Source organism: Protopterus annectens, chromosome 3.part0 (assembly GCF_019279795.1).
Source record: "Protopterus annectens isolate FY-2018-M chromosome 3.part0, PAN1.0, whole genome shotgun sequence".
NCBI classification, from domain to species: domain Eukaryota; kingdom Metazoa; phylum Chordata; order Ceratodontiformes; family Protopteridae; genus Protopterus; species Protopterus annectens.
The window spans coordinates 70,258,032-70,281,334 of record NC_056731.1 but is presented as its reverse complement, the minus strand read 5'-3'; positions in this window follow the sequence as shown (position 1 = coordinate 70,281,334).

Genomic DNA, 23,303 nt, shown 5'->3' with positions numbered 1-23,303 from the left:
GACTGGTGTCAGAACCATGGCCTTAATCTCAATTCCAAAAAATGTGTCGTCATCCCCTTTGGGAAAAACCTATTTCCCATGAATTACCACATTGATGGTAGTCTACTGAACACAGAAGGCATTATAAGAGATTTGGGAACACAGGTTGACAGCAACCTCTCTTTTGACTACCACATTGCCACTGTGGTCAGCAAGCCCTTCTATGTGGTACATCTTATTACTAAGGGTTTTGCATCCAGGAAGAAAGAGGTCATTGCCTCCCTCTACTCTTTCCTCATTAGGTCAATCATCAAGTACAATGCCTCATTTGGCATGTACCTCACTAGACACCTGCAACAAGTGGAGAAGCCACAAAAGTACCTCACAAAGAGGATCCTGAGCCTTAAACACTTGTCCTATATGGACAGACTCAAAAAACTCCAATTATTCTGTTTCATATCACCTACTTAGAAGCAATCTCTGCTTGACTTACAAAGCCATGTCTGACCCAACTCTGTTAGAAATGCTACATCCAAAGAAATCCCAATCTCTCCACACCACATGCTCCAGAGACCTCAACCTCATTACCACAATCAACAGAACGTGCTGGAGGGACAGGTTCATAACCCAGAGACTGCCCATGCTCTGGAATAGACTTCCCATACATGTCAAACAGAACACCTCAATGGCCTTCTCCAAGAGAAATCTTGATGAGTGCATGGGAAATAGAAAATTCACCCTGTGAATCGCTCCAGTGGCTCTATTCGACAGAAGCACTGGGAACTAAGGTCGGGTGGCATGATGCCAGGGTAATCCTTTGAGCTAGGCTTGTAAAGGCTCCAGGGCCATTAGCCTAGTACACACCTTTGACCCTATGAACATTTAGCAGCATTACGTACAAGGTTCCATGAGAAGAATTAGCAGCATTACGTAGCAAGTGAGGATAAATAAAGCAGATACAGTAAACTCTCAGTTAACTGGAACTCAAGGAACTGGCACTCTCAAGCAATCATCAAAAAAATTGAAGAAATACAGTACAGTATGAACAATTCAAATGCGTTGCACTTTCTGGTTTCCCTCCCAGCCAGGCTTTTAATTACTGTATTTCAATATTAAAATCAAATCAATACAGTGCTTATGGTATGGTATGGTATAGTATAGAGTACAGTATTAGTCAGGCCTATTTTTAATAGTAACTCTCAAGCAACCAGAAACTACAGTTATCTGGCATCTACCAATTCTCCTGGGTGCCAGTTAACTGAGAGTTTATCGCAATTACTAAATAAACAAGTACTTTTTGCAACAGCACAGTCAGAACTGGGTGCATTTCAATAGGTCATATATAATTCTATGTGTTTTTTAATAAGAAGAGAAGAACACAGAAAAATAAGAGAGGAGATATAGTCACTTGCATGCATGTGTACATGGGAGAGGTAGTTTAGGACTGACTTAGTCTGGGTAATAGAAGGTGCATTACCAGGAGTCAAGCAGGAACAGTTTTATTTATCTTTTAAGAAACATCTGTTGTTGAGGACTGTTTGGAGGAGGCATTGAGTTCACAGATTTTGTAATGCAATTAGAGTAAAGAGCTTTTCCTGCTTTATTGTGAACTTTGTGAGTTGAGAGAAGGTGTTTATCAGCAGAGCAGAGAGTTCTGTTGCTGGAGTGGAGTTACAGTATACTGCTTAGGGCATGACTTTTTTCAAAATGAAAGGCTAATCCCTATGCAAATTGAAGTTAAGAGCTGGTGACGAGGTGAGGTAGCTCAAGCCAGTTCAGGTGGCAGAGAGGGCAATACAGTGATTTATGGAATATAGCTCTAGTTTAGTTGTCAGGGTGGACTGAAGGTTGGTGAAAAAAAGGAGTGGCATGCTGAAGTTTAAGCAGCAGGTAAATTGATGCAATATTATTCAGCTGTTTTCAGTCAGATATTGTTTGGCTGCATATAGCAGACCTAACTTCAGAAGTATATTTTGATTGCTGGCTGCCTGTAGAGTTTGAATATCATGGTGTCATCTCCTATAACCCCTGTTAATTTAATATTGGAGACTACTTCAACATTTGTGTTATTTGCAGAAATTATTTGAAAGTTTACTTTGCATTTGGCATGAGACTTGGGAGTGACAAGAAGTTTTACCTTGTTTGGATTTAATATTAAGTCTAATTTTGCTAGCCAGTTTTCTGTGGAGGAGAAATAATTTTGTGGGAGCTGTTGGAGAGGAATGGGATGTTGTGCAGGACAGATAAGGGCTGCATCATCGGCGTAACTTACACTGACAGAATTGGCATTTTATTAGTGCTGCAGCTTAGGGCATTCAGTTACTTAGTGTGATACACGTATGTTAACAATAAAAAGGGGGAAGTATAAAATAATAGAAACCTTTAATGAGTGGCAGTCATAGGAGAGCTTGTTAGTAACTGGTTCAAAGTTTAGCATCGGACAGTTCTTTCATGTTATGAGAGGTACTGTTCCATGTCTTAGGATTTCAGGAAGGAGAGAAGGCATTAGTGTAGGTTTGTAAAGGTTTTGAATTTCATTATTCTCGTATGCAATTTGGTCCAGTGAATAAAAAAAATATATAATACTAAAATGGCAAATACAGAAGTCTGTTGCAGTGAACATTAAGAGCAAGAACCTGCAGGCAAGATTCATGCTATGCTAGATCTGATGCAGGAGTTTTAATCACTTTAAACCAGTCAAGGGGGTATGTAATGTAGTATTCTCGTCTTCAGACTGTGAAGATTGGGTGAAGATAGATGAAGGCTGCCAACCTAGCCAGATAGGATTTTATACATAATTCTGTCATTGGTAAATATGAATGTTGAATTACAGACTTGTTTTCTTAAATGAAAGAATATGCTGTGAAATGTTGAACTTAAAACAATGTAGCAACATTGCCCTCTGCTGTAAAGAAAGCTAAGTCAAGCATTTCATGTCTGTCCCTTTGAAGTTACAATTTGGAGTTGATGAGTCTGGAGTGAAGCATCCTGCCTATTGTTTCAACTTAAGGAATAATTACTAGAGTTTACACGTGGAATGGCTTTTATGGCTGTAGTTTCCTGCAGGTGCAAAGATAACAAGAGAATGTAGTATCTGTTGGCCTGGGAACCTCAGGAAAGTGTAAAAAATGAAGTAATGGGAATCAGGACTGAAGATAGCAATTTAAACAGAGAGAATCAGTAGGCATTAAGCATTTTTGTCTTGACCATCCAACTTACAGCACTATCTTGCTCATATGTAAGTTATCCTAGACTTGTGTTTTCTTTTAGAAATAGCTAGGAACTAGAAAGATTAGACTAAGTGTTTTCCTGTGATGTCAGAACTGTACTACTGAAATATTTTAATAATTTCTGTGTGATCTCTGAACTCTTGACTAGCACTGTGTAGTAGAAAGTATTGTCTTGTGGTTTTAATTATTTATTATTAAATATTTTAAAACCTTTTAACTGTGGCTGGTTTGTGTAGAGATAAGTTAAGCTCTAACAGAACATTGCATGTATATAAGGATCCTGTACCAAGTCACTCTAATAAGCTTTGACTGTTTAGTTATACTACCAATTGGATAATAATATTGCACAGTAATGATTGGACACCCTTTTAAGGGTCTTTGAGTAGCTGATAAGTATTAGCTGGGTGGTGGCAGGGATTTCTACCATATAGTCTGGGTAAAAGGGGCACAGCTAGATAACCTGTGCCAGCCTTCCCCAGAAGTGTCTGTGTGGTTGCGTAAACTCTTATCTCAAAGTGTGTGTGTGTGTGTGTGTGTGTGTGTGTGTGTGTGTGTGTGTGTGTGTGTGTGTGTGTGTGTGTGTGTGTGTGTGTGTGTGTGTGTGTGTGTGTGTGTGTGTGTGTGTGTGTGTGTGTGTGTCAGGGTGCTGGAGATTTTAGCTTGCCCAGCTGGCTGAGATATGGACCCTATAGCTGCGCCAGTGGGGAGTCTTATTGGGGACCTGGAGAGCAAGGGACCGACCAGCCCCCAACTGACTGTGATCTCTGTGTGCTCTTAAGGGAAATTGCACTTTACTGTGTGTACTTGTTATCATTTCCTCATATATGAGATGCCCTCTCTGGTGTTAATGGTGAGGATTGAGGCTCCTTGATTGCTGGGCCAGGGCACGGGCATCACACAGACAATGACATCCATTGAGGAAATTATGGCTCATTGGGAAAACATTGTATCGCAGGCAATATCCTTCTTTCAACAGATAGCCAAAGGTGGACAACAGGTTGTTTCTGCATTTGTAGTCCAAGAGATGAGTGGAAGATGTATGAGAGCCATCATCTGATGTAGAGAGGGTGGCAGCTCATTAAGATACTGAGGAGGAAGGAGCACAAGAATATGCCAGAAGTAAAGATGAGTGACCATATGCCAGTCCCTCATGAAGGAGTCCAGCAACAGCAGGAGCAAGGTAATGATGTGGAGGAAGGGGGATAGGTATAGGGCACAATCAGGAGGATTATATTTCTGAATTCTTAGATGTGTTCATAGAGGATTGGAGGTCTAAGATTTATGACTCGATTAGACTGAAGGGTTTATGTCCCCCAGGAAACCTTGTATATTTTCAACGAATGCAGAGACCCCATCATTAGGGATAGGTACCACCACAAACTTTTCAAACATGTGCCTTGGGCATGATTCCCCAATGTCACTCAGTCAGACTCTTTGGCCACTTGTGCTGGTCTCCACCCCAGGTCAACTATTTTATCATTTGCCTCACCTATTACAGCTCATATACCACTGTTGTTAAAGACAAGACTTTAAAAGGGAAGTTTGTTGACATATTTGATTTGGTAGATCAGGATGGCATTCAAAGAGCATTGGAATCTGAAAAGTGGTGCTGAAAGATTTTATGACAGTAATGGTGGCCTTGGGGCAGAGACAGATTAGCTGTTCTCTATTATACAAATGGGACAATAGGCAGGTAAGGTTTATTTACGACATGGCTGTCATTCTTGAAAAAAAAACAGCCTTACCATAGCCCCACCCCCTTATCATATTTTCAGAATCTCAGGGTGGCATACTGCCTGTGGGGGTATCATGGTTTCATTATGATAAAAATCTTCAAAAGCTATTGCCTCAGCCTTTCCATTTTTTTGGATATGCCTAGGGAGTTTAGTCCCAAAAAAAAAAGGCAGGGGAATATAGGATGATGTATCATCTGTCCTTCCTCCTCAGGACATGTGTTAATGACAGAATAGATGAAGCAGACTCTACAGTGTACTATGCATCATTGAATGATGCTATCAAGGCAACAGGTGGGTTTAAAGACCCATGACTTTGCAAGCTGAATATAGAGTTCACCTTTTGCTTACTCCCACTTCAAGCTGAGGACTGGCTGTTGTTAGGGATTCATTGTCATGGGGTTTATTATTTTGATACCATGATGCCAGTGGTCTGTTCAGCACTGTGCTGTAATGTTGCTGGGAACAGTGGGCCCCTCAGTAGGTGGCAGTTAACTATTTAGATGATCTACTAAGAGTGGGGGAGAGTTTATCTGGGGTGTATGAAAGTTTACATGCCTTTTTGTCCTTGTGTAAAAAACAGGGGTTTCTTTTAGTGGCAGAACAGTTGTATGGCCCAGTAAAAGCTCTTGTATTTCTAGGACTGGAAGCAGATGCCAATGTTTCTGTTTTTTTTTTTTTTATCTACTGACAAACTCATGCCCTTGAAGAAAGCCTTAAATGACTTCTTGGATAAGGACAAAGGCTCAGGGGAGAAACCATGGAACTCTTAGGTTTACTTCATTTTGTTTGTAGTAAAGTGTTCACCAGATCTGTTGCTACATGTTAAGGAGAGGTAGGCTGAAACATCATTGGGTTAGACTGGCCAGCCAGATCAAGGAAGATCTACATATTTAAGATATATTTTTGGTTGATTTTAATAGTGTCTCTTTATGACAGGAAGGTTGCTTTTCAGACCTCTCCCTGAATTTGTTCACCAATGCAGATGGAGGGTTGGGTATGAGTGCCTTTTGCTAAGGCAGCCTATATGCAGAGCCCCGGACAGTTTATTCGTCTTATGAACATAAAAATGACATTACCTTCTTGGAAATCATGAAAAGCTGTGGGTGAATTTATTTACTAATCACAAGATAATTTTCCACTCAGACAAACAAGTGGTAGTTCTAGTTCTGTCTAAGAAGTCATCAAAGTCTATCTGGATGTAATCAGCTTTATGACTTTTGGTTTAGCATAGCTTAAACTTAATTTGCCATTTAAAGAAAAACATGTTCCTGCAAAATTCAACACTTTAGGTGATTTACTTTCTCATTGGCAGGTCCTATTGTTTTGCAGGTTGTCTCCGGATATTCGCTCAGAACCAAAGATCAACCTTTCCTGGGTATGGTCAATTGGAGAAGATTGACTGCTTGGCTCATATGCAAGTCATAAGCTGATAGTACAAAGAAGCCATATGGGAATGTTTTTCAAGCCTTTCAGAGTTTCTGTGCAGGACTCCCTCCCTGGTGTCTTGTTTTGTTTGTTCTAGGTGCTGTAAGAAGGAGGTACTTAGGACCATTCCCATCCACCAGGCTGTTCTCGGTGTTAGATATAGTGCTTTGGACATGCCAGGTTTTACAAAATGTTGGTTCAGCAGCAGGATACTGAAAGGATGGGAGAGGATTTTGGATAGAGACAGACACTCTAGCAGACCTATATGTAAAGGATCGTTGAAAGTACTTTTGACATGGATGCCCAGGATTTCAGATTGCTATAGTTTTTAATAAGTGTTTGCAGCCTAGTTTTCATGCTTATACTGAAGGAATTGCTTTTAACCTTATTTTGGCATTAGGTGGCTATCACTCCTAAGTCTCTTTGTATTTGGGTTTATTTGTCTAAAACTGATCAAGAAAGTAAGGATCAGAAGGACAAAGTATTAAAAGTTGGAGATAATAGAATGTTTGTGGAAAATGATTATTCACTGTATACCAGGTAGAACACAAACAAATTTACTCCAGTAATCAGGGAAAGTCAAGAGGCAGGTGTAAGGTTCAAGTTACTATATCCAGCTGTCTTCAAAATATTTTTTCCTGGAGGAACAAAATCATTCTTTGATGCAGAATAGGCTAAGGAGGAAATGCAAAAGTTTGTCAACAAAATGTGAGTCATCAAGCAGAAGGGTGTTTCACTTCTCATTCTTCTGATGATAAAGCACATGGAAAGACTTTGTCAGTAAAGCATTTTCCACTGTTCCAAAGGAAAATACGTGAGAGACACAGAAAAGCCCAGGATTTGACCAGAAGAATCGTGAGCACTGTGGAAGTGAACCAGAATCTGGAGTTGAGAGATGAATAACAAGATCAGCAACATGTAAAAACAATTTCCTTAGTTACATCAATTTCCTCAACCAGGGTAGTTGGCAGGGAACTTTTTAAATTCTGCTAACTCATTACTCTCCAAAAAAATATATTCCCAATGATCTCTTTCTTCCACATCACACCTCTAACATTTCCAAGCTAACTGAGGAAAAATTCTTTGGAGTCTGCTTGCGGTATAAAAATACCTATGCAAACACTTCCAAGCAAAAATCCTAAATCTTCTAGACTTTGTTGCATATTTGATATATATATATATATATATATATATATATATATGTAAATATGGGTACGTATCACCTAAACTCATTTCACCGAAACCAAATCACCTAAAGTTCATTACACCTAAAACTCATTTCACCTAAAACTCATTTCACTGACAAGTAGTATAATAAGGCAAGTCAAAGGTATATGTCCTTTTCCCCACTGTAGTGCGATTCTGGTGTTACTATATATAGTTAGAGGGTGTGGGGGTGCAGTCCCCCACATTGGGGGTGTGGGGGCATAGCCCCCCAGTTACTTTGTTTTTATGGTGTCTGGTTTTGTTTTACATTACTTGGTAAAAGTCAACTAGGTGAGGGGTCATGCCCCCCACACACCCAAATGGGGGAGCTGCGCCCTCCACACACCCCCTAAATATATATATATATATATATATATATATATATATATATATATACACATACACATTAACACCAGGATCGTACGACAGTGGGGAAAAGGACATATACCATTGAACTGGTTTAGATTACTACTTGTCAGGGAAAGGGATTTTAGGTGAAATTAGTTTTAGGTGAAATGAACTTTAGGTGATTTGGTCTTGGTGAAATGAGTTTAGGTGAAATGATACATACTTTATATATATATATATATATATATATATATATATATATATATATATATATATATATATATATATATATATATATATATATATATATATATATATATATATGGGTCTACTTTAAATTACCGAAAACGCAGTTGACCGACACGTGGAAGAGGGAGACGAAATGGCTGATAGGTAAGTTTACCGGAAAGGTGATGTAACGACAGCGGATACAGCGACTAGGGTAACGTGTGAGCGCGTCTCGGTAAGTGTGCGATTGTGACGGAGTTAGGATCGGTAAGGTAAGTGTGCGTTGTTGTGGGATTTTGGGTTAGGGTGTGGGATAGGTGAGTGTGTGGTAGTGTCGGAGGTAGGGAGGTAGGGTTCGGGTAAGGTAAGTGTGTGATCGTGACGGAGTTTAGTTTAGGGTGGGTTAAGTGAGTTAGGGTTAGGGTGCAGGTAGGGTGAGTGTGCGATAGTGTCGGAACTTAGGGTTAGGGGTGGGTTAAGTGAGTTAGGCTTAGGGTGCAGGTAGGGTGAGTGTGCGATAGTGTCGGACCTTAGGGTTAGGGGTGGGTTAAGTGAATTAGGGTTAGGGTGCAGGTAGGGTGAGTGTGCGATAGTGTCGGACCTTAGGGTTTGGGGTGGGTTAAGTGAGTTAGGGTTAGGGTGCAGGTAGGGTAAGTGTGCGGTAGTGTCGGACCTTAGGGTTAGGGTTTGGGTTAGGGCTAGTGGCTATGCGATGTAGTGTAATGTGTTGTTTACGTTTAGTGTGTCGGTGTAATGGTGTTCGGTGTTTTGCGTTGTCGGTTTTGTGTGTTGTCGGTTATGTGGTGTCGGTGGTTTGTGTGTCGGCGAACTGGCGTGTCGGTGTTCTAAAGTACACCCATATATATATATATATATATATATATATATATATATATATATATATATATATATATATTCAGTTTATAATCTCGAAATACTGAAATATTACATTTCAGTATCTTGAGACTATAAAGCCTAAAAATCAAAATACCGAAACCCCAAAACCACGACTTGTAAACACACCCTACAACTTACAAACACACATACACCCTCCTGCCCACACTACAACAAACAAACAAAACACACACAAACAAAAGAACACAAAGACACACACCTTCCCAACATATAAGCAGGGGTGCAAGCCCCCCTGCACCCCCCACACCTGGCTTTCGCTATTATAGTCTTGAGATACTGAAATTCGATATTTCAGTATTTTGAGATTATAAAGTGAACCTATATATATATATATATATATATATATATATATATATATATATATATATCCTCCCATTCTTTCTTTGTTTGCAAATTGGTTATCCAATTGCTCTTCTCAATCCCTTCTAACCTCCTCTGATTGATTCCTATGTTATCATGCAATATTTTGTATGTCCTACTAATGATCTCTTTTTTAACAGCAGCTTCTGTTCTACATTTATCTAAAAACTCTACCAGTGCTGGTCTTTCACTAAGGATCCCCCTATTCCTTTCTCTTTGCCTAAGTAATTTCTGGGTTTGTGGGTTTGAGCATTATGTGGGTTTCAAACATTTCAGCTGGGGTTATGGGCCATGGCCAGGAAATAAGGGAGTGCAGGCTGGGGAACCAGCCTAGTTAGGAGTTGTGGGGTGAACTATCCCTATACCTCTCAACTGTCCAGATTTTCACAGAATGTCTAGATTTTTGCCTCATATTTTCAGTCTGTTCCTCATAAAATTTGTGGTTTTCTGGCAAATCACCAAAGACTGAAGTCATTAAATAATGGCACAGATTTGCATTTCAGACTTTATATCATTCAAAAAATGCATTCTAACTCAAAATCTGTTGTTCTGACAACTTTCTAAGTTTGTAAGAGCAATACTTACAATATGTCTCAATTTTTGGGCATTTCTCCTCCCATTATGTTAGGGATGGACCAGATTTCTTACACTAGGAGGTTGAAAGGCATACCTGTCCCTCTTAACTTCTCCTTGATTTACTGGGCCAGTCAGTGTCTGTTTAGTGGTGAACACATGGTACAGTACATTGCACAATTAGAAGGCTGGTGTTTATGGTCACCAGTATGAATGGTTATGTCACTAAGACTAACAGAAGAATCAATAAAATGATAATGGTTTATAGAAGGATGCAGGTGTTTTTCAGGCAGTTGTTGCCATTGTACACAAGGAAGTTAGAATGTTCTCTAAGAGTAATGCTTCCAGCTCTGAAAAGTCTAAGATGGCTGCAATAAACCATGCTTTGGTTGAGATATCAGTGACTAATCTTGATGCTGTAATGATGGGACAGGTAGACTTCCAATGGAATGTGATCTGTTTAAGGAAAAAGCTCAAGAAAGAACAAAAGTTCAAAGAAACCATGTTAGCTAAAAACATCAAAATGCTAAAATGCCACTGGCCCTGAATAAAGGGTATGTTGACAAGGTGTATATAAAAAGAGCAGAAGCATACGTAGCTATGTGGAAAAGAAAAATAAGGGACACCAGGAGGACATGAGCACTAAAATCTGTGGGACACCTAACTGCACTTTCTCTGAATACTTGATGGAGTGTGACTCATCTTAGTGCCCATATCTTAAAAAGATGGTAAAATCTTCAGCAGGTTGTAACTGTAATACTGGAAAAGTTGTATATAGGGTCATGCGTAATGAATGCCCTGAATTTTATATGGGTAAGACTATGAATAAATTGAAAAGTAGGATTTTAGGTTATCTTTTTGACATCAGACGTAAATGCCAGAGGAACAACTTATACCAACACTTACTAGAACACCCTAGACATTCTGGTTTTATATTTATCATTCTGGACCATGTGGAGATGGATGAGCTTGAAAGGGACGTCAATGGTGTGTTGGAGAAAAAAGAATTATGATGGCAGTTGAAATTAAACACATTCAGAAAACCATAACAACGACTATTGCTCAATTAAGTGTGTGTTGAATTTATGTAAGCTGCCACACAATCTGTAAAGGTTTTTAGGGAATTTTTTTTCAGGAATATTTTTATGTACTAAAATATACTAAATAATAATAAAAATGATGTGCAGAATGTGTATAAACATATATATATATATATATATATATATATATATATATATATATATATATATATATATATATATAGTTACTTTAACCTCAATTCTGCTTTGATTTAGATTTATTGCATCACCCAGAGATTTAAACAGTAAATTCAAAACACACATTTTTTCATGCTGCTGTTACCATGTTGTATTGGTATAGCCCCCATTTACCATACTGGTGGTCACTCATACACACTCATGCAAACACATGCACACTTTTATACATTACTAGTTTACTTCATCCACTGTTTTCTGTATTTTTGTGTGTATTAGTTTTTACTGTTTAAACATGTTCTTGGAGTCATGACTTTTTTTATTTTTATTTTTTGCAGAGCACTGTCATTTTTTCTGAGCTGTTAACTTATTTTTTATGCACACTAATGCACATGGATGGATATTTACTACATATTATTAGAGATTTGCATTTTTATATTTATAGTGTTTTAGATTGATTATGTTTATGGTTAGAGAGCTATGTATTTTTTCTTGATTTTAGTTCTTGTCACAGACCTGATGAGGCTTTATTGCATTGTTAAGCCAAAAGCAATTTTAGTTAAAAGTTTTTATATATATATCTTTTTATGCATATGTTATGCTTTTCTTAATACCTGATCTTGCAATGTGGATTGCAAATAGATAGGTACTGTTTTCCTTAGCTAGTATTTAGTTTGACCTAATCAGTAGTATTTATTTGGGGGTGGGTACTTGCTATTCTAAAATGCACTTTTACAGCCCTGTTTATATTGTTTGCCATGAATTGGCTGGTATAAAATTAAACAATACATATATTTTCCACACCTACTTCTAAGTGTAAAAGCTGATACGTTTAACATTTTAAAGCATTTTTGATTTTTTAGTTACTGAGGAATGCTTTTCTGTGATGAATAAAGGCTTGTTGCTTTGGAACACTACCTGGGTTTCATGATTTTTTAGAAATTATTGTGACTGAGCTCATCAACAAAGTTTTAAGACCACTAGTTTCTTTGGCTTCAGGGTGGTGAGGTTGGAACTAGACAGACTCCTGTGCTTGTTCATTTTTATTTTGACAAGGTAGAAAAAGTAATACAAATCTGAAACACAATTGCAAAAAAAAATACTTGTCTTTGAGAGTCAAAGGAGATTTATGGCTGACCATGAGCAACAGAAAAATTGTCTGATAAAATGGATGGAGAATTTAGAAGCCTGAACAATATATTGTGCTTTCTGAAAAAAAGGAAAACTCAAATGTGGTGAAAGTTTTGAGCAGAATGTTATCGATATTGTACATTAACAGATGGCTCTGTTCAAAATAAGGATGCCTTAAAACATAAGGCAGTAGAACAGTATAATGTTTTGACTTAGATAAGAAATGAGCTATGGTTAATGAGGAAAATATAGGCTTCTGACATATAACCTGATGTAGGATCTATATTAGAACATGGGTACTTTGAGTTGAGAAAGGACATTTCTTCTGCAGGAGTGGAAAACATCAAAGGAAAGTTTGTTTGTAAAAACAAACTCAGTTATATGAAATTCAGATGACTTGGTGTAAATGTTCAGCCCTTAAAAAACAAGGGGCAAGGCAGATTCAAATAATGGCTCACTGGAAAGTTTTGCTGAAAATCTCAAAACTTTGGAAAATATTACATTTTTGAACATTAAAAAGTATACGTTCATAGTTTTATAGGTAAGTATTAGGATAGCTGTGCCTGAGGGGCATTTTAAGCCTAGCCAATTTCCCTTTTTGTGCCTGAATTACTCTATCCCATTTGGTTGCAGATTGGCCTTACCCATCCTATGGTCGATAATTATATATTACACCTAATGAGAATAACTGGGATCACACTATAGATAATTTGAGAGGATCCATGGATGGGATACAGTATTTAAGAGCTGCCTCTGTCCATTAGTAGTACAGGAGGAAGTCCTGGGGTAAATTTTCTATTTTGCATCCATAGATCCAAGTTGTACTTGAATATGGACAGGAATGAACTTTCTTTTATGTGGATGGGGAATCTATTCCAGAGCAGAGATATCCACTGTGAGATATACCTCTCCATCCAAACCATTCTGTTGATGTTGCAGAAGAGGTTTAGATCCATACTCCAAGTATTTCTGATGCTATTTGAATTGCTCATGTGCAGTAAATCCATCAGTACTGGGTTGGAGGATGCCTTATATGCCAAACATACTACTCAACTGTACAGATTTTCCAGAATGTCCAGATTTATGCCTCATATTTTTGGTCTGTTTTTCATAAAATTGTGATTTTCTGGCAAATTAGTAGCAAATCATTAAAGATTGAAGTTAGAAAATAATGACAGATATTTCAGTTTCAGACTTCATACCCTTCAGAAAATTCATGCTAATGCAAAATCTGTTATTCAATCAACTTTCAAAGTTTGTAAATGCAATATTTAAAAACTGACCCTATTTTTAGGCATTTGCCCCCATTTTACTTATGGTTTTGTCCAGATTTCTAGCTATAACAGGTTGAGAGGTATGATGCCAAGCACATGTCACCTCTTAGTAGTCTGTAGGATACTGAGTATAGTGACAGGGCTTTGGGTCAGTCTATGTAGAACATGTTGTTTAGGTCTCGTATCCTTTTAGTAAAGTACCTCTGTCAGCATTCCAGTTAGTGCATGTGTCTGGACAGATACATGCCAAAGGAGGCATTAAATTCAATGACTGGTCTAATGAAGGCTGAGTAAAAGGAGACAATGGCATCTCTAGATCTAGAAACAATCCCTTTCTTTATAATCTGTGCAATATAGTAGGGCTTTCTTACAATAATGGACACTGTCTACATAAGTTCTCAAATCCTGAACATCTGGGTCAACTCTTACGGGCAAATTGTTAATATGGCAGTTCCCTGAGATAGATGATTTCCCAAGGGATACAATAATGCATTTTTTGGCATTTAGTTTCAGTCCATGCTTTTTGCACATATTATTTATTTGGGACAAACCTACCTGCAGGATGGGTATGTAATTTGAGGATTCAATGACTGCTCCTAGTTTGCAGTGGTATTGACTTTTACTTCAGAAAAGTAGATGTCAAACAGGAGAGGTCCCAACACAGACTCCTGGATCAGTGACTCATCTCTTTGTGGAGGTAAATTCCCCTACTTTGATTTTCTGTGTCCTATCTGTGAGCCACTTGGCAATCCAGTAGGTAGCATAGGGGTTTATTCCCAGTTCATTTTGCTTTTCTACTATGCCTGAGCAGGGAATTAGGTCAAAAGCTTTGGCCAAGTGAAGGCAATCAGTGTTACTATTTTGCCTTAATCCATTGCTTTTAGTAGTATTTACAACAAATTCACCATATTGAGTAAAAGCTTGAACTGCCCTGGACAAATCCAAACTGAGATGGCTCCAGCCTCTGGAGGTTTCCTATGTCTTTACTGATTAGTTCTGATACCAGTCTTTCCATGGCTTTGCACATGAGGCTGGTCAGACTTATGGGTCTGTAATTGCCTGGGTCTGTGGAAGGTCCATTCTTATGCAGGGAAATTATTGTAGCTTTTCTCCATTTGCTTGGTACAAAACCTGTACGGAGGCTGAGATTGAATAGTGTTGTTAGGGGTGTGGCTAAATCGTACTTCATGGTATTTAAGATGCATTCAGGGGTATTGTCAGGACCCATCAAAGCAGTATTTTTAGCTTTTGATAGCACATTTAGGAGTTTGTTTTGTGTGATAGGTGGAAGCAAGCCAGTCTCAGGTATATCATGAGGGATAGATGAAGGGAAGAGAGGGGTAAAGTTAGAGATACATTTATCAGCCAGTAGGTTCGTTATAGCTTGAGCTTCAGTGTAGGTAACATCGTTCACAATCAGCTTGGCATATTGCCTTGTGATTGTCTTTGGCATGGATAGCATTTTAGCCTCAAACTTGGCTTTAGTGGATTTTATTAAGTTCCTGAGTTGTTTGTGTATTTCAGTGAAAATGGCTGTAACATGCTGGGCATTACTCTTCTAACTTTTGTCAAAATTCTTTTCCTTTTATTACAAAGCTTACTGATATTATGAATCTGTCATGTGGGTTTGTTCCTGGGGTTTGCCCTGCACTTGTTCCTACAGGGTACAGCTACATCTCTACAGCTGTTTTCATGCTGATATAATGTGGTGGTATGTGTTTCTGTGTATTCATTGGAGTTAATTGGGGATATGAAGCTTGCCAATGTATTACTTAGGAGCAGGTATTTTGTCTTAAAGAAACGTTTAAAGGTACCTTGGGTGGAAGGGATCTCTGATTTCAATTTTATTTCAAAAGAGACTGCTTTATGGTCAGACCTAACAAGTGATGAAGATGCACAAGGGCAAGGGGTGGTGCAAGATGCTCCCATTATTAGTAAGGACAATATCCAATATGTTATTACCCCTATATCAGTGTCTCAAATATACAAGAGTTACAATTGCAGGTAAAATGAAATCCTAGCACAACAGAGGAAGAAAATAAGTTAATGAAATAAATGGAGAAGTGAGAACAAACTGAGTGGTAGATTTGATTTTTAAATGATAACTGAGTTGCAAAGCAAAATCCAAAGCTTACTGGAAGGGTTAAGCAAAATGGTATATGTTCTAAAGGACTCTACTTTTCCAGACTCAAAGTCTGTTGTAAAGGAACTGAGGAGAAAACCTGACAAGATTCTCATAAATTATTTATTTCAATTGATGAAGCAATTGATGGTAGACCAAGGGTTCATGATTCCAATCTTTTGGCAACAAAAGGCGATGAGACAAGTTTAAGTGCATTGCTAATCTGCCAGCAATTAGTAAACTTAATGAAAGTAGTTTGAAACTGATGCATAAAACACTGCTATAAAATAACTTGTATGCAAAATTCAAATTAAGAAAGATGAATTAATACAACAATGATTTGAAAGTTGTCTGCATGAACTAATAAGCAAATGTCAAGGTATTCAAAAAGAAAATGAATCACAAAGTAAAGTACACCAGACATGCATAAACATTTTGGATAAATACAAGTGTGTCTCAATGCAAACTGGCAAAGCAAAGATTTCTTAACAGAAGGATACATGTTTTTGACCCAGCTTCTATGTGAGACATCAGGGTTATGATCAGGTCTTCAATTGTAGCCACATTATTATGTGTTTGAGACATGGATGCCAAGAAAGTGAATCTTGGCATCCATGTCGAGAACACATAATAACGAGTTGTGATTGGTGAGACCTGATCATAACTCTTTGCAGCAGATGGAGTTTTATCTATTCCATGTACTACCTGGTACAAAAAAAGCAAAAGTATTTTACTGCCTTTGAAAGCCAATAAAGCACTGAGCAAATGCTGTCTCCTAGACAGCAATAAGAAAGAAAAATAAGAGACAGTTTTTAAATACTGCTCTAATTTAAATAAGTTGCTTACAGACTGATGTCACTTCCTTTATACCCAATTATAACAGTGCTTATGTGGTGTGTAACATTTGTTACATATGTTAAATAGTGCTGTTATGATTGGGTCTCACTCTACAGAAATGCATAACAGGTTTATCTTTTTTTCCAGTTTTGGAGAATAATCATGGCAATCCATGTAATACAAAAGGATCAGAGTTACATAAAGTGTGCTTAGAGTACACAAAATCAAGGGAATGTGCACTGCAAATGTAAGAAAGTGCCATATGGCAAATGTGTACACAGAGCGTGGTAACTAATGTATTTGAGTTCAGAGTTGAAATGGTATAAGGAAGTGTGCTCAAATGCACACAAGCAACATGTACAAAAAATACAGAGAAATGCAAGGAAACAATAACTGCTGACACATAACAAAGAACTATGAATGTATGTATTGCTGAGGTGATAATGGTCTATGGACTTACTGCTTTTAAAGTCAAAAAATCAATGAGTCTATGAATCTGTGACAGAGAGAAGAGAACAGCCCAAGAGGAAGCTATATCAGTGAGTGGAAGAACAGAGGGAAAATGTGGAGAAGGAGTGCAATTTCTAAGAAGGAATTAAAGTGTTTGCTGCTCCTGGAACTTATCCTGGAGGACAAGGCAGGTAGCAGTCTGAACTTTAAAAGCTCTAAAAAGTGCTACTGTTGGCCACATGAAAAATGTGTTTGAAACTGAATACCTTCTGCTTGTGAACATTTATTGTTTCTTCCTCAGACTAAAATATTTTTATCAAGTCTTTTTTCTTTATTTTGAAAGTCTGTACGTCAATGTTGCAAAAGTCTTAGCTAACAGAAAAGTTTATCCCCAGATTTAATAAAATCCATGTAGGCATAGTGTACAGCCTATATGGAAGGTACTGTGGCCATGTACAAAGTTCCCCCTCAGTATCTAGCCATACATATTAATGTAGGAGCATCACTGAGAGAGAGCAGTGTAACATGGTTACTGAATCAGTGTAGGGAGTCTGTTAATGTGGCTGGAGATGAGTAACATACCCCCTGCACTGTCTGTCAAAGTGCAGTAAAGCAATGTTTTTTTTTTTTTTTGCATGACAAGCTTCACCATGCAGCAACAGACACATGCCAGACATCTAAAAATAAAAACTGGATATATTTAATTACAAATCCAAAGGTCAAGTTTAAGGATAGCTGAGCAGGTTTGCATGGTACGGAGCACTGATCAGCAGTGGTTAAATGTAGGTGAGAGATAAATGTAAAAGTATAGCGGCATTCTACACATCCATGTAGCCAAATTATTAGAGTGACAGCCTTATGTGCAGTAGGTGCAGGGTCTGAGTACACAGAAGGGTTACTAAGCATTTATTTTCCAATTACAAATTATGCCAATTATTTTTAAATCCTTGTGTGCTGCACTTAGCTAAGCTCCACTAAGCCATGCTAAGCCATGTGAAGTACTGCTTAAACAAGATCCATTTTTGCACCACTTGGCACTATGCAGCTCCACTTAGCTTGTTTGTGCACTGCTTAGCATTGGCAGTTTAAGCACTGCTGAGCACAGTTAGGCTGGTTTTTGCACTGCTAAGCATTGCTAAGCACTGGCAGTTTAAGCACTTCTTAGCTTAGCTAAGCAGGTTTACGTGATGCCAAGCACCACACCACATTTTTAAAAATGGCCCAGTGGTGGATAAGGGTGGGAAAACAGGCTATATTAAGTGCAACAGGTGGGAATACAGCGTAACCAGATGGAGTTTGACCATGCAAGAACTATGGCAGATGTAGGAGAGGGTGTGCACTTCCATGCACAGCAGTGTGGCATTCTGGATTCCAAGGTCATGGTTGGACTCCTAGTAAAAGACTATGAACACCAGCTGGTGCAGGGCCAGTTTCAGGAATCAGAGTACAAGGTGGAGGGCTGGGACCAGCTGTTATGTGATCTCACCAGTGCTACAGGTATCTCCCACACAGGAGAGCAGGTCAGTCATTACTATGATGATCTGAAGCATCAATGGGGGGACTTCTGGACACCTGGGTCCAGGATGCTCAGGATGGGAATGCCCCTACATGTTTGTAAGTACTGTTAGCATTGTTTTACCAATACCTACTCTGAATGTGTGATAGGCAGGTATGCATAATGGTGTGCTTCTCTCCCTACACCTGCAAAGGAGAGTGCTCACAACCTAGAGGCCCATGCAAGGTGCCTGGCCAGGTTGCACCACAAGTGTGGTGAGTACAGAGTAACTGGCAATCTCTAGTCAAATACACAAGATACAGTAATTCATTCATTCATTGCCAGTAGGTACATATAGTAGAGATTTGTGTATTGCAGTGAATGTGGAAGTAGGCCTGTACTGCAATAACTGACTACTGCCAGCTATAGTGCACTAAAGATTAAATCATTAAACATGACAATGTTAATGAAATAAAGTTACTACTGCAATACTTGTGGAATTACAGCTGTATTGCAGCACCTGCATTATATCAACTGTTGTGCAATAAAGACTCAAATATATACCAATAACTGCATTAAGGTACCCCTAAGAAAGCTGTGTTGTGCAATATGTGTGTAAGTAGGGCTGTTGTTCATGAAATCATCATGACATCTGCTGTGAAATAAAACCATAAAGAATAGCACTAATTGACTCAAGGTTTACTTAAGAAAGAGTGTTATGCTAACTGTAGATTTACAGCTGCATTATAACATATATGCATCATGAAACCAAAAACAGTTACTAGGAACAACGCAATGAAGGGCATACAAACTCCTGTTCCAAGTCTCTTAAATCAAGAAAATATAGCAAAGATTCAATCCACTAGTCTCAGGAAATACAGCATAAAATCTATTTATTGGCGTGCACATAAAACCACGGTTAACGCTTTCGCTTCACAGCTTCATCAGACCAATAACAAATGCTCCATATAATGTTTAAATAGGGTCAAAGGCGGGAAAACATCATTTAAAACCATTTAAAGGCATACTCCAATATAATATGCATTCAATCAATACGTACATTGGATAATACGCATAACAAAAGTAATCACTCAGCTCTATACTAAAATATATATATATATATAAACATATACATCAACTTACTAAAAACTATTTTGGTTTATATATTTTGTGTTTTATATATTTTATATGGGTGAAGTGAGCAGTGTCACTGGAAGGAATGAGTTATTTGTATATATATTGTTCTGACATCTGATGACCGTCCCTAATTTGAATTGAATTAGATAGGTGTTATGCTATCAAATAAGTGTATATGCTTAGACCAGATATATGAGATTTGGTGATTTGCACTCTGGATGTAGTAGAGTTTTTTAATTAATAGTTTTTAACTAATAGTTTTTAGTAAGTTGATGTATATGTTTATATATATATATTTTTTAGTATAGAGCTGAGTGATTACTTTTGTTATGCGTATTATCCAATGTACGTATTTATTGAATGCATATTATATTGGAGTATGCCTTTAAATGGTTTTAAATGATGTTTTCCCGCCTTTGACCCTATTTAAACATTATATGGAGCATTTGTTATTGGTCTGATGAAGCTGTGAAGCGAAAGCGCTAACCGTGGTTTTATGTGCACGCCAATAAATAGATTTTATGCTGTATTTCCTGAGACTAGTGGATTGAATCTTTGCTATATTTTCTTGATTTAAGAGACTTGGAACAGGAGTGTGTATGCCCTTCATTGCGTTGCTCCTAGTAACTGTTTTTGGTTTTATTCTGCTGTGCTTTTTACTAGGGGCATTAACCCCTCGTGGATCTACTTCGTTAACTTTTATATATGCATCATGACATTTGCTCACCACTTTGTTTGCACAATGATTAGAATTGGCAGTTTAAGCACTGCTGAGGTCAGTTAGGCTGGTTTGTGCACTGCTAAGCATTGTTAAGCATTGGCAGTTTAAGCACTCCTTAGCTCAGCTAAGCCAATTTGCTCGGTGCCAAACACCACACCGCATTTTTAAAAATGGCCCAATGATGGGTAAGGGCAGGAAAACAGGCTATATTAACTGCAATACAGCATAACCAGTTGGAGTTTGAACCGTGCAGCTGAAGCAATACCAGGAACACTCATGTTATATTCTGTATATTAGGATTGTCTTGTGTTAACCATTGCATTTCATCTATTTGCATTCCTACACTGAAGTATGGTGCTGCAGGCAAGTATGAAACTGTAATAGCTGTAGACTGCAAATATGTTATCTGCAACTATATATGGGTCAGGTAGCCAACCCAATACTCTGATATGGTTTGTACATGTCACAGATATTTCCACCCACTAAGAGTTTATGCTGTATACTTGCATTATATGTATTAATGTACAGTTTACCTAGTATCTCTGTCATGCATGAATTTCATGCATGTGTGTTCAACTGTCACTGCCATCTTGTATACAACTGTACTACTATTATCAGGTCACATTATGTTTCCAGGTTAGCTCTAGACAAATATCACACAGTCAATGGTCAGTAGTGGCTCAGTGGCTCAGTAGCTCAGTTTGTTAAATGCTGTGTCTGATGTACATTTTGTCGCACACAGACCAGGGTTCGAATCCAGTGACAAGTACCCCTCCACTGGCCCTGCACCACCTATGAGTGGAACTGCCTCTGGGGATGGGAATGGCCCCGCTGGAGTGGGGTTGTTGTAACTCAAGATCAGCTACTGGTGATGGTGTGCAGCATAGTTCATTTTGGGTATGAGCAGCACCTGTGCCAGATTGAGGACAGACTTGCCAACCTGGAGAGGCATGGTGGCTCTAGCGCCAAGCCTCCAGCACAGCCACCTCCAGGGCAGTGAAGGAGCAATGTTGACTGCCAATGGGTGGAGAGCTTAGTCACACTGCTGGCGTCTGGGGGCACATGGACCTCTGATTCCACAATACCCTCCCCATCCAAGGTGTTTATCCACTCATGGGTCACACACCACCCCTATATACTGTCTTGTCTGTCTTGTCTGTTCACAATGCAACCTCTCCTACCCAACTTACCTCCCCACATATACCTGTCTCCTTTCCCCAACATTACACACTCTCCTTAAAAAAAAAGGGCACTTGTCCCACAAAAAAATATCACCCCATACATAGCTCTCAATTTTGCACAAGCGTCCAGCAGACACAACTAATCATTGCATTAATCAGTGAACACATTTATGTTGCCTCAGCCCTCTATCTTGGGTGGGAGGCTCAAAATTCCAAATTCTGTAAAGTCTACTCAGCTGTTGCTTTACAAGAAATGGAGAGCTATGAACTTTTCCTACACCCTTCCTACACAATCCTACCTGCCTTTTCATATATTTTCCCTGCTTGCCCACATTTGACTGATAGAGGTGCCAATGTCATGTCAGACCTGCTGGTTTGTCTGTGGAAGTTCTGTGGGATGAAGCACATGAAGGCCACCTCCTATTATCCCCGGACTAATGGTCTTGTTGAAGGTTAAATTCTACAATCAAGTCCATGTTACAGGCATTTTCAGATCAGTTTAAGAGGGAGTGGGACAAATATTTGCCCCATCTGTTGTTTGCTTACAAAAAGTTCCCAGGAATCCCCAGGTTTTTCACCCTTTGAGCTGCTGTATGGGCATAGGGTGAGGGGACCTCTAGATTTAATTTGAGATGAGTGGGAAGGTGAGTGCGAGTCTCACAAGGAGTTTGTTGTGGCATACATCCTAAACCTCAGGACAAGGCTCAGGGAACTCATGAGCTTATCCCTGGAGAACCTGGCAGAAGCCCAACAACAGAAAAAGGTGTGGTATGACAATAATGCTCAAGCTAGAGAGTAAGCTGTGGGGCAGCAGGTAATGGTTCTCATTCCTATCAGACACAACAAGCTGCAAGCAACTTGGGACTGTCCCTACAAGGTGGTAAGAAAGGTAAGTGATGTTAACTATATGGTGGAACTGCTAGGCAGATGGCAGTGGCACAGATTGTACCATGGCAACATGAAACCTTACCATGATAGGGAGGCCCTTGTGCTGAGCATTTGCAGTGGATTGCAGGAGGAGTCTAAGGGAGATCTGGGGACTGATCTCCTCAGTGAGGCTCGGGCTGACACCTCAGTGTAAGGGGTAGCAATGTCCCAGCAGCTATCTCCTACCCAGGTTTGAGAAATCCGAGCAGTGTTGCAGGAATTTGGGGACATGTTCACTGGGAAACCAGGGTCACCCACCTGGTTCAGCCCTATGTGGATACAAGACCCCAAAGGCCTATTGGGCAGGCCCCTTATAGGGTGCCTGAGAGAGTCAGACAGACCCTGAGGGAGGAGGTACAGGAGATGTTGGCCCTAGGGGTGATTCAAGGGTCCAACAGTGCCTGGGCCTCCCCAGTGGTGCTGGTGCCAAAGAAGGATGGCATTACTAGGTTCTGCGTGGACTACAGGAAATTAAATAGTCACACAGAGTCGGATGCTTACCCCATGGCTAGGACAGATGAGGCCCTAGAGCAGCTGGGTGGGCTAAGTATCTTACAACCATTGATCTTACCAAGGGTTACTGGCAGGTGCCCTTGACTCCCAGTGCTAGAGAGAAGTCAGCCTTTGTGACTCCTTTTGGCTTGTATGAGTACACAAAGATGCCCTTTGGGATGAAGAATGCCCCAGTGACTTTCCAGAGGCTGGTAGATCATATCCTAGCAGGAGCAGGAGGGTTTGCCCTTGCTTACCTAGATGATATTGCCATTTACAGCAATTCGTGGCCAGAGCACCTTCAGCATGTCAGGGAGGTGCT